Raw genomic sequence first — 13,442 nt, 5'->3', positions numbered from 1 at the left:
GAGGTGGTCTAGAGCCAGGCTATTAAGTTGGTGTGGAGGAGGGGAGGAGTCAGAGGGGGACTTCGGCGGTCTAACGTGACAGACGTACAGCCACAATGCTGAACTGTGAAAGAAGCAATTATCTTCAATAAACTTTTCCTGTAAGTAAACTACAACGGAGTAAGGTCTCTCGTGAGCTGGGACCCACCTGGGTGGCTGTGACAGAAAGTCCCCCTCTCTCTGAAAGCAAAAATTTTTTTTTGCGAAGCTCACGAACGGGGCAGCCATGAGTGCTGAGGAACAGCTGGCTGCACTCCGGGATCAGATTACCACTCTCACAACGGCAGTCATTGCTTCGCAGAAGAAGAATGCTGACTTGGAGAAAGCGTGCCAGGATTTGCAAGCAAGGTGGGAAAATGCGGACAAGGCGGGGACCCCGGGCTCCAGAGCGGAGGGCATTGCGCTTGGAAGGAGGGGGGGTGCCCTAGTTTCGCATTTTAATGGCAACTTGCAAGACTATCCCAACTTCAGGGCAGATGTCGTGTATGCACTGCATTTACTCCGTCATGATTTTAGAGATGAGGAGGAGAGAGTGGGATTTATTGTTTCGCACCTGCATGGGGAGGCCAGGGCTTGGCTACGCAATCTGTGGCGCGAAGATGGACCAGCCCGTCGCAATGCAGATGCGTTTATCAAGGCAATGGATGCTTGTTTTCAATCCTCTGTGGATAAGGACATTGCGCGCCGGCAGATGCACGGGCTGAGGCAGGGGAGAGTCACTGTACGCCAATATCATTCTAAATTTTTTGCATTGCTCACCGCCTTAGATTGGCCGAAGGACAGTCTACCGGTCAGGGATCTTTTTTGGGAGGGATTGAGCCCCTCCGTCAAGGATGAGATCGCAAGGGGGGACAGACCCCAGACCCTGGAAGACGTGGTGCAACGGGCTTTGGCTATAGGAATTCGACATGAGGGACGTCCGTGGCACGAGGAGGGGGGGCCCCAAGCGCGCGCGCAAGCAAAAGCTCTCCCTTTTGTGCACAGGGATTTCAGCCGTGCGCACCCCTCACCAATGGGGAAGGAAGGCGAAGAGCCAATGGAGATTGGTGGTGCTAGGGCTCAAAAGCCATCCCAGAGCCCCATCCCTGCTGCAGCCAAAGCGAAGCCTCCTAGAGGGACCAGGAAGTGTTACATCTGCGACAGTGCACACCATATGGCGAAAGAGTGCCCCCAGAGGCTCCAGAAGCACACTGCAGCACTAGCAACTGTGACAGCAGAGGTGCAATCAGAGGAGCAGCTTCAGGGAAACTGCAGTGCCTGGCTGGAAGCAGAGCTACTGGGGCTCAGCCAGGCGGATCTGTAGAGAAGTCCCCAGCATCCTTGCAGCGCATGGACCCTTTACCTCCCAAACCAGCAGTTTTACTCACAGCAACACTCCAGCTGCCTGATGGGCGACTTCTCGAGGTTCCAACAACCATCGATTCGGGAAGCAACGCCGATTTCGTGGGATTACAGTTCGTCAAGCAGCATAACATAGCGCTCCTGCCTGCAACGACGCCTCTGAACGTGGTCACGGTAGACGGCAGGAAGTTGCTGGGGGGGCAAGTGGTGCAGCAAACCCCTCCCATGATGATGCAAATTGGAGACCATCGAGAGCTTATTAGTTTCAATGTCACCCACTTATCGGACACGCCCATCGTGTTGGGCATGAGTTGGCTGGACAGGCACAGTCCCGCGGTTGCTTGGTACCAGAGGCAGATCACCTTTTGTTCATCGTATTGCGCCCAGAATTGCATCCAAACCGATCAAGGAGGAGAAGCCGAACAGCAGCTGCATCTGAGTATGGTGCAAGCGGTTCCTCACAAGTACGCGGAGTTCTTGGAGGTTTTCTGCGAAAAGGAAGCTGACAAATTGCCGCCTCACAGACCTTACGACTGCGCGATTGACTTAGTGCCAGGCGCGCAGTTGCCAACTGCCAAGCTGTACTCCATGTCGGAAGACGAGCTGCAAGAGCTTCGGGAGTTCATAGAACACAACCTCAAGCGCGGATTCATCCAGGAATCTAAAGCAGCGGGAGGCAGTCCTGTTTTCTTTGTGAAAAAGAAAGACACGCCCCAGAAGAGGCTCATTGTGGACTACCGGTTCATAAACAGACTAACTAAGCCCAAGGCCTTCCCCATGCCCAAAATTGACGACCTTTTGGCTACAGTCAGGAGGGGGAAGATTTTTACCAAGCTGGATTTACGTGGAGCTTACAACCTCATCCGCATCAGGAAGGGCGACGAGTGGAAGACGGCCATGTTCACTCCTTTGGGCACGTACGAATACAGAGTTATGCCCTTCGGTCTACAAAATGGCAGCCATGTTTTCCAAGCATTCATGCATCACGTCCTGGCAGGTCTCCTCTACAAGAAGTGTGTCTGTTTTCTCGACGATATCCTGATTTTCTCGGAATCGCCAGAGGATCACGATAAGGACGTGAAGGAAGTTCTGCAGAGGCTGAAGGAACACAGGCTGTACGCCAAGTTGGAGAAGTGCCAGTTTGATGTGAGAGACGTAGATTTCCTTGGCTACAAGCTGTCCGATGAGGGACTGGCCATGGACAAGACTAAAGTCCAAGCGCTGTTGGACTGGAAGAGCCCTCGAAATCGGAAGGAGGTCCAGAGGTTCATCGGCTTTGCCAATTTTTATCGCAAGTTTATTAAAGGTTTTGCAAACGCGACGGCGGCAATCACTGACACCCTCAGTTCCAAGAAGAAGAAGTTCGTCTGGACCGAACAAGCAGAGCGATCCTTTCGGAAGCTTAAAAGCCTTTTCGCCTCCGAGGAGCAGCTGCTGCACGTGAATCCTGGCAGGCCCATGCGGGTAGAGACAGATGCATCAGACAGAGCAGTTGGGGCCGTCCTCTTGCAAGAGGATTCGCAAGGCAACTGGAGACCGGGTGCATTCTACTCCCGGAAGCTCAGCAAGACGGAGCGCAACTACACCATATGGGACAGGGAGTTGTTGGCCATTCATGCAGCTTTCAAAGCGTGGCGACACTTCTTGATAGGAGCCAAGCACACGGTGCAGGTCCGCACGGATCACAAGAACTTGGAGTATTGGCGGACGGCTAAATTGCAAACCCAACGACACATGCGCTGGGCGGAATTCTTTGCGGATTTCGATTTCAAAATAGAATACATCCCTGGAGACTCCAATGTTATAGCAGACGCGCTGTCCCGAAAGCCTCAATACCTGGAGGAAGTAGCTCCAATCGCAGCAAAGTACATTTTCGCACCGCAGGCGTGGACGTGCGCTACCATCGCAGTCGACCTGGACGCGGTGCGACGCGCGCTGCAAGAGGATCAGTTTGCACAATCCAAGATGGAAGAGCTCCGCAGAGGGTCGCCTGACAACAATGAGTTTCAGTTGCAGGATGGACTTTTGACTCGCAAGGGCGCCCTTTACGTGCCCACCGACGAGCTTCGCGCCACGGTTTTGCAACAATTGCACGATGCCCCGAGTGCGGGCCATTTCGGCAAAGAGAAGACGATGGAGTTGGTGGCAAGGGACTTTTGGTGGCCCCAGATGAGAGGAGAGGTGGCGGACTACGTAGCCAGGTGCGATATCTGCCAGAGGTCCAAACCAGTGCATCAGAAGCAGGCGGGATTGTTAGAACCGCTGGAGACACCGCAGCAACCGTGGGAGAGGGTAGCGTTGGACTTTGTTACAGACCTGCCCAGCTCCAGAGGTAAGACGGCGGTGTTAGTGGTTGTGGACTTGTTCACCAAGATGGCGCACTTCATTCCTTGTGCCAAGGTGGCGACGGCAGAACAGACCGCAAAGCTCTTCATCGATCACGTCTTCAGAGTGCATGGACTACCGCAGTCCGTCTTGTCCGACAGGGGGCGCCAATTTGTTTCCACTTTCTGGCGGAAGCTTCTGGGTATCTTGCACGTCAAGATCAACCTGACGTCGGCGAGGCATCCACAGACCAACGGTCAAGCGGAGAGGGTCAACGCGATCATGCAGCAGTACCTACGGTGTTACGCCAACCAGCGACCCGCGGCGTGGGTGGACTACCTGCCGATGGCTGAGTTCGCCTACAACAACACGAAGCACGCATCCACCGGGGTGACGCCTTTCTTCGCGAACTATGGACGTCATCCCAGAACCTTCCCGAGCTTTACAGCACCTGAAGGGGGGGGACCTCAAAATGCCGACCAGTTTGCAGCAGAGTTGCAAGAGGTGCACGAGGAGCTGCGGAGACATTTGGAGCTGGCAAAGCAGGCGTATAAGGTGCAAGCCGATAAACACAGAAGGGCGGGGGAAGACATTCAGGTTGGGGACTGGGTATGGTTAGCAGCCCACGCGATGCCGGCCAGGTCGTTGGCCAAAAAGAAGTTAGAACACAGGCAGCTAGGACCATATCAAGTTGAGGCTAAGGTCAATCCGGTGGCTTTTCGCCTAGCCCTTCCGGAGGGCTCCAGGGTGCACCCGGTCTTTCATAGGTCGGTGCTCACTCCCTACAAAGCCCCACACAGGTTTCAAGAGTCAGGAGCACCTCCAGAGCCACGTAGAAGGGCGCCTGAGAGAGGGGAGTCGCCAAGACCAGAACCTCTTAATGAGGTCACGGAGATACTGGATTCACGATGGGGGGAGGAGGGAGTTGAATATTTTCTCGCCAGGGAAGGCACTCCAGTCTCTGCAAATAGCTGGGTGCCGGGTTACGCTTTGGACGAACCCCTGTTGAAGGAGGAGTTTCATGCAATTTTTCCGCACAAACCCATGCCCGAGGAGTATTTTGATGATTGGCTTTTCACGCCCACTTTGTCGGGCAGCACGTTCGGGGGTTTCTCCTCGCCCGAGGGCTCTACGCCCAAAACAAGCCCGACCAGGGATCCCCGCCTGGGGGGGGGAGAGACAAACCCTTATTGGTGGGTGGATCAGCCAAGGGAGGTGTTAAGTTGTGGGTTGACATAGCCGACGACACAGCGATTTCTCCAACTAGCTCTTTATTTCGTAAGCTGGAATAGAACTGACTGCAAACAGCTCAGCCGGCCTGCTTTTATAGGCAGCCGGCTGTCAACATTGTAACAACAACAGCCCAGAGTTCCCGCCTAAAATAACTGACGCGGACCTGAGGGAAAACTATCTACAGACCTGATTGAAAACTATATACAGTATCCCCCTGCTGGCCCAGGGTGAAACTTCACTACATAACAGGAGGTATGGAGTCAGAGGTGGATGATAGGTCCTTGGCAGGCAGCGCCAGGAGAAGCAGTGAGGGAGGAAGAGACTGTGATGCCTTCAGGGGGGGAACCCGAGTTCGAACACACGTATACGGAGCTGCCAGAGGAGAAGATTGACGTGGACACCCGGTATCCTGAACCGACCCAGGAAGAACCACATTTCCCTCGACCTGCACCCAGCGACCGGGAGGGGGGAAGGGGGGGCTTCGAGGGGGGGATGGATGTCAGGGTTTCTGGGAGAAGTGAGGAGACGGCAGAGGATTCAGCCTCAGGCGAATCCCGGAAAGAGAGAACCCAGGGGGGCAGAAAGACCCTGCGGAAAAGAAAGGAGAGGAAGAGGTGGTCTAGAGCCAGGCTATTAAGTTGGTGTGGAGGAGGGGAGGAGTCAGAGGGGGACTTCGGCGGTCTAACGTGACAGACGTACAGCCACAATGCTGAACTGTGAAAGAAGCAATTATCTTCAATAAACTTTTCCTGTAAGTAAACTACAACGGAGTAAGGTCTCTCGTGAGCTGGGACCCACCTGGGTGGCTGTGACAGAAGATATTGGAGCACTCCAAATCATTTGCGTGTGTGTCTGTGCGCGCACGCGCATATGTACAGAAAATAGATCTGGCTGAAAGACAACACAGGGGACATATGCACGATTCAACTATTATTGTGACTATCACGAAGGGACCCTGCCATTTCGAATTTGCCACGTTACTGTGTGTCATAGAGAGACCAACTCACGGCCTGTCCTAGCCAGTGGTGGCTGGTGCCCACAAGACCTGGTAGGGCAGCTAGGAGGTTGTTAGGGTGTGGTCAGTGGGGTCACAGGGTCTAACTGTTCTGGTAAGACTCCTGGCCTTCTAAGAAAGTAGGAAAAGGGGCATCACAAAAGGTCAGGGGGTGACTCCCTCTGTTATTTGGGCACTGCTATTCACTGCAGTGGGGACAAAGAAAGGAAAAGAGTACAAAAACAAAGGGGAGAAAAGGAAGTGCATTGGGGAAACCTGGGATTGGTTGAGAGCAGTTTTATTCATTTCTTCTGCGGTGTTAAGATTAGATTCATTTTCAGGGTTGTCAGAGGTGAATGCTCATGGAAGTGCCTCTCTGTATGTTTGGCAATAGGAAGGCTTTAACCAATATCATCTTCGTTTTACTGCCACGTTCATGAATTCTGTACTTTCTTATATCTGAATTTATTTATCATCTGCAAGTGGGACCTGCAACGAAGTGTTACATATTTGGGAGGTGGTAACAAGAAAGGGCACTGGAAGCAAATGAACCCTAGGGAAAAGGTTTTGATGGAAGTCCCAGTCAGACAAACACATTTTGACGGTGGAAAGCAGGGCTAGCGATGGGGGAGGCCTGAGGAAGAATCTCATGGGTCAGATAGAGAGATTCCCCATCCTTAGATCAGGGATATTTAGGCCTATCATCCCTATTTTTCATAGGTCAGTGACATAACCAGTTTCAGCCAATCAGCTCTGTGCATAGCTGCTGCAAACATGCAAAAATCCTTTCTTTCCCTGAGCTTGATTTGAATTGTGGGGTGGGGGGACCAGAGCTCTGAGCAAAGTGCAGGGTAAAAGGTAAAGATAAAGGGACCCCTGACCATTAGGTCCAGTCGCGGATGACTCTGGGGTCGTGGCGCTCATCTCGCTTTACTGGCCGAGGGAGCCGGCATACAGCTTCCAGGTCATGTGGCCAGCATGACTAAGCCGCTTTTGGCGAACCAGAGCAGTGCATGGAAACACAGTTTACCTTCCCGCCGGAGCGGTACCTATTTATCTACTTGCACTCTGACATGCTTTCAAACTGCTAGGTAGGCAGCAACAGGGACCGAGCTCACCCCGTCGCGGGGATTCGAACCGCCAACCTTCTGATCGGCAAGCCCTAGTCTCTGTGGTTTAACCCACAGCGCCACCCTCTACTTATTGATGCTGCTGCAACTCAACAAATTTTAAAGTGGAGCATTTTTCTTTGTCTCGTTAAGTCATTTAATTTTGTTTTATATATGTGTTCGATTTTTGTTTTGTTTTGGTGGGCATGGAATTTGAATTTGCTTGTCTAGATTTCTACTCATAAACTTGTAATGTAAGAGGTAATTGCAAACCTTGCAGATGTCATCTGTAAACGAGCTTTGTACTTGTAGATGCAGCTTTAGTGCCCCCTCGTGGTCACCAACTTTTAAGAAACACCCTGCAAGCATTTCTCACTTAACAAGAGGCTATTGTGAAACAAAGTACTGTACCAAGATTACCCACTATTCAGCAATAATCAGTGTAACCTTCAATATAGTCAAGTACCTGCCATTTAAAACTTGGTACTCCAGTTTCCAAAAAAGTGAAGATACTCTCTCCTTGCCAGGAACTTGAAATACCCTCTGTACTAGTTGTCTGAACTTCTACTTATCTAGGATTTTACACACCCAAAGATAAACCAGACGATAAGTAGGACACATTCTAGGTCGACTGTATGCCATTAGATGAAAGATGGCCAATAAATGGAAGTTGCTTTTTGAGTGTTTACAATGACCCAAGTGAAACAGTTCTCTTCTTGCATTTATTGTAGAAAGCATGGAAAATGGTACAATAAAAAGCAAAAAGTTACTGGAGTAGCAGTTGGAGAGTAAGTTACTTAAATGTGTATTTTCTCTCCCAGATGTGTGGGGTGTGGGGGTGGGGAAGGGATAAGTCTCTTAACTGGTTTAAATAAAGAGTGTTTGTGACTCTAAGATAACAGAACCAAGGACCCAGGACCCCTCCAGAGTTAAATATGACTTTAAAAGAAAACACCAAATACATAATCCATGACTTGGCCTAGTACAAAAATACTGTGCTCAGAAACTATATATATTTGTTCAAATGTTTCAAAAAGGCAGAAAATTATCAACACACCGAGTGACAACGTGTTAGGAATTTCTACAGAGTTAAACTATAAAAGTAATATATTTCAAAACTATGTACAGTGTTTTCACTACATTCTTAAGAAACACTTACATGGTCTGTGTCCTGTGTATCTACAGAGAAGTTAAATTCTAACTTCGTTTACAATTCCACTGGAGGAGTGGAAGGGCAGAGTGACTATATCAAAACAGTTGGGTGAATTTTACTGCGGTCAAGGATTTGGTCCAGAGTTTGTAATGGGAATTGTAAGACCTTATGTACAAGCAAGAAATCCGACAAACCTTATACCATCAAATAAAATAGCTTGTTGTATTCAGTTAATTGGATCCAGCTATTCAGCTGAATTGCTTTCTAACAGTTATTTTTAAGCCATGGTACTCATACAAGTCATCTGCAACAGACCTCTTTTAAGGAAATTTTCACATCAACTTTCTGATGACCATATTCTGTATCAAACAGTGTGCATCAAGTCTAGTATCAAAATAATGCTGATGACATCTTTCAATGTTTAAAGCCTCAACACGCAGCTCTAACCTAAAGCATACACTTTGGAAATGGCAGCAAAGTCATGACTTTAAGGCCCTTTCTACAAATGCATGGTCATCATTTGATGACTGCAAGATCAAATAATTACTTGCATGTTGCGATGGGTGAACCTGTCAGTTTTGGTTTCCCTCACTTTTCCAATCTTAAATTCAGTTCACTTGATTTTTGCAGCAGTTTGCTATTTTATGATTCTTTTTTTAATTCTATACCTGAAGATTTAGACATTTTTTCAGGCAAATTTCTCCTAATATATACATTTTGTACATATTTTTCCAAGCAGTTTTCTCTGATATAATGCATTATTGCAGATTATTCTTGGCAACATATGCATTTTTAAGCACAGCTTTCCTTAAAAACACAATTTTAATGCTTTTTTTTTTTTTTTTTTTGTCTAGAGAAGTTTCAGAAAATTTGGAGAAGTGTGAATGTAGTTTGGGAAGTACAAATTACATGAATTAAAATGCAAACTATATGAATTTCTCCCCATCCTCATTCGCATCTGTAAAAGAACCATCACAAATCAAACGCCACATATTCAATATATTTTTTTTACAAAAAATCACTGCAAATTTAAGTTGTACGTTATTAAGTGTTTTCGACTCCTGAGAAATCAAAAAGGTTTATGTGCATGATGGCTTTCCCTTGAGTGCCCATCATTTTGAGGAGTACTACTCTTTGGCAGTAAACACCCATAAGCAAATGGTTATGTTCACAATGAAACACTATTGCCTGTCTGGAACATACCCAGAACATTGGGTATTGTCTTTGGGATCATCCCTACCCACAGTTTCATATACATATCTACACCTCACAAGTCTAGATGTGCAATCAGTTCCTCCCTGTCAACAAAAACTTACAGAATGCAAATTTTGCCTTTGAGTTCAGTTCTTAAAAAATCAACACATTTCTTAGGTATGAACATATTACATTTCCAAGTGATTTCTGCTTTCTTTGCAAATCATTTAAAAAATAAGCTTACAGTACACAGAGCGACGAGATTCTATAGAATTTTGAGACCAACATCTAATTAAATTACTTTAGTCTTTCTTCACCATTTGTCCTTGGGGACAAATTATCCCTGAATCAATGGCAGCTTTTCAGAACCAGAAATAGATTTAAGATCCATTTATAACAACATATACATGTGCTCTAATGCTATGCACATGAGCAAATACTATGGACATGCTTCAATGGGCCTCTAAAGTCAATATCTCCATTCTGCATCATCTGTGGCTACATATAAACTGTTTTCCATAACTGTGAGGAACACTCACAGAATAACTTAGTTGGGAATTGTTACCCTGCAAAGCCTGAACAATGTTTTTGAGCACAGGATCAGGGAGATCAAAGCCCTCTTACTACTCTTCAGAACAATATTTAAACAGTGGTGTAGTTCCTAATCCATGTTAGTGATCATTAGGATTACTGAGATTGTTAACTAGATGAAAAGCAATGCTTATATCAGCACTGTGGGAATTTACTTCCATGAAGAGCTGTTGTAGAAAATATCCACTTACTGTTCTTTAACTACTCTGATTATATAAACTAAGTGCCAACATGTGTCCAGGATTACTCAGTTAAGAATACAACCCAATACACACTTACTTAAATGGCCTTGGCCCTGCATATCTGAAGAAATGTCTCCACCCCCATTGTGTAGCCTGGACACAGAGGTCCAGCTCCGAGGGCCTTCTGGTTGTTCCCTCACTGCCAGAAGGGAGGTTACAGGGAACCAGGCAGAGGGCCTTCTCAGTAGTGGCACCCACCCTGTGAAATGCCCTCCTATCAGATGTCAAGGAGATAAATAACTATACAATTTTTAGGAGACATCTGAAGGCAGCCCTGTATAGGGTAGTTTTTAATGTCTGAAGCTTTATTATGTTTTTTATCAGCTAGAAGTCACCCAGAGCGGCTGGGGCCACCCAGACAGATGGGCAGGGTACAAATAATAAAAGTATTGTTATTACCCGAGGATAAGTCCTATTGAATTCACTGAGGCTAACGTCTGAGGATAGGATTGCAGTGCAAATTATTTTCATAACAATTTAGTACAGTCATAACTCGGGCTGAAGTTGCTTCAGGTTGAGCGCGTTCGGGTTGCGCTCTGTGGCGACCTGGAAGTAACGGAACGCGTTACTTCCGGGTTTCGCCGCTCGCGCATGCACAGATAGTCAAAATGACATCACGCGCATGTGCGGAAGCGGTGAATCGCAACCCGTGCATGCACAGTCGCGGGTTGTGTTCGCTTCAGGATGCGAATGGGGCTCCGGAACGGATCCCATACGCATCCTGAGGTACCACTGTACTGTTGTACCTTGGTTTTCAAGTGCCTTGGGAGTCGAACGTTTTGGCTCCCAAACAATTGAAAACCAGAAGTGATAGTTCCGGTTTTTGAATGTTCTTTGGAACCTGAACATCTGACAAGACTTCTGTGGCTTCTGATTGGCTGCAGAAGCTTCCTGCAGCCAATCGGAAGCTGTGCCTTGGTTTCCGAAAGTTTTGGAAGTCAAACAGACTTCCAGAACAGATTCCGTTCGACTTCCAAGGTACCATTGTACAGGGAATTCTCCATGCAAATCTATCAGAGAGAGAGAGAGAGACCCATTTTAGAGGACTGTATTTGACATGGTAGTTCAGAAGGGACATGTGTAACATATGGAACAAAGAGTAACTAAGCTTGAATATAAAAGCATTGACTACTATGTCAAATAAAGCCATCAGGCAATATTAAAATGTTCCACTCTGGGGAAATGTGCACTGCTATTCAGCCGTCCTCTCTCTGCCCTGATCTGCCAGCAGCATGGGGCGACCTACTTAACTTCAAAGTGCTCCTGGGCACTGACGGCTGATGAGATTATATTGATCATCAACAGTACAAACAGGCAGTTATTAAAAAGGTCAAGCATGTGGTTTCTTATTATTTTTATCGTCTGTGCATGTGTGAGCGTGCATATCATTTTTTTCAGTGGTTATCGAGACACAGCAGAAAGGAAGTCTTTTGCTGAACCAACTCATAGCTATAAAATGTTGCATCCACTAAATGCTGCAACACACTCGCCGACTTCAGCCAACTTGCTAATTTGCAGAAAGGCACGTCTTGACCACCCACACTTAAACTAACATTTCAGGTTTATTTGTTTTTATTGCACATGGCTGCATACACACAGCCCAACTGAAATTATTAATTCTACCCTGCACAAAAGTGAATTTGGTTCAGATCCCTGCCAGCAATAAACCTACAATTTGCTGCTAGATATTCAGTCATCCAGCTCTATCAAGCTTTCTCCCCTCTCTATGTGATTCTCAGTAAGAAAAGATTCAGGTGAACAACTAAAAGTCCACACGCATGGAAATTAGGCCTTTATATTGATGGATGCTGTTTGCATCATTAGGGATATTGTATTGGTGAGCCTATCGTGATATTATATTGTCTGTGTGGTTGCATTCATATGACTGTTGGTTTATACACCAAATTACTACAAATTATTTTAGAGTAATGCTTTTTTTAAAACACAATACTCCACATAGGTTTCTTTCCACCAGCTTACCAACGCATATACAATTCTATGATGCTACAGCCATTGGTAAGATCTCTGCCATATAGGTTGCTCCTGTTTTTCTTATCATCTTCACACTGAGTTGCCAAGTGTGTTTTGCTTGACCTAATTAATCTGGCACTTTCAACAGAAGTGATGGAAGGAAACAGAAATTTCCATCCCATCCTGGGCTCATTACAATCAGTGTTGTTTCCATTCCACTTCAGTCTGCCTTCCACTAAAACCTAAGTTATTCATCTTGCTATCTGCCAGGGCCAAAACCTACATGATTAATTACGTAATTAATTTCAACACACTGCAATGGTATATAAATGTCAAAAACAACACAGAAAATAACATAATTATTAATGTGACATTTGCAGACTAAGAAAACAGAGACAGGGAATACCACTTATTTGCTTGTGTGATTTCTGCTCCTGGCCTTGGGATGACCAGGCAAAGCGAATTTTTCAATATGTCTAATCAACAATGCAGCCCACTTTGGAACAATGTATTGTGCTTGCATCTGTCCTGTACTTATTGTGCTCTGGAAAAGCAGATTGATCTCCATGATGATGTGTGGATGATCTAGTCTTGAGGAAAGGAGGCTGAATGTGGTCTTCATCTCCTTATACGCACAAGCTATACACAGTGGTCAAAAGATTGCAATTGATGGATCCTCTGGGGATAATGTTGAACAAGGATGTTGAGTCTGCTTTGCTGGTACTTCAGATCCTAAGGTTACTGCCTTAAATGGCAACTGTTTTGGTGGAATAGTTGAACTTGCCTTACATACAATCCAAATGTACAGAAACAGCGTGAGACAAAGCAGAAAATTCAGCCCTTCCTGGAGTGTTCGAGGCTGAATGTTTGAAAGCACTCCCATAAAAAAAAAAAACAACCCTGCACATGGAAAATCTAGCATGTCAAGGAGAACATTTTAGGCCTACTCTCCCTCCTGATGTGACAGTTGTCTATGCGCAGGGAGTTGGGTTTTTTATATATGGTCAGGGAAGTTTTTAACGTGTGATATTTACTGTATTTTTGGTTTTTATGCAAGCCGCCCAGAGTGGCTGGGGAGGCCCAGCCAGATGGGCGGGGTATAAATAATAAATTATTATTATTATTATTATTATGGTCGGCCACATAATATATCTCATGGAAAAGTGGCACAATTACAGAAGGACTGAAACACATGATTCTTCTGAACATGCAGCAGGCCTTTAGTTCTTGGATATGGAAAATATATGAAG

The sequence above is a fragment of the Podarcis erhardii genome (assembly GCF_964252035.2).
Source record: "Podarcis erhardii genome assembly, chromosome: 9".
Classification (NCBI taxonomy): domain Eukaryota; kingdom Metazoa; phylum Chordata; class Lepidosauria; order Squamata; family Lacertidae; genus Podarcis; species Podarcis erhardii.
The sequence above is the reverse complement of the archived record's forward strand: the minus strand, read 5'-3'. Positions refer to the sequence as shown.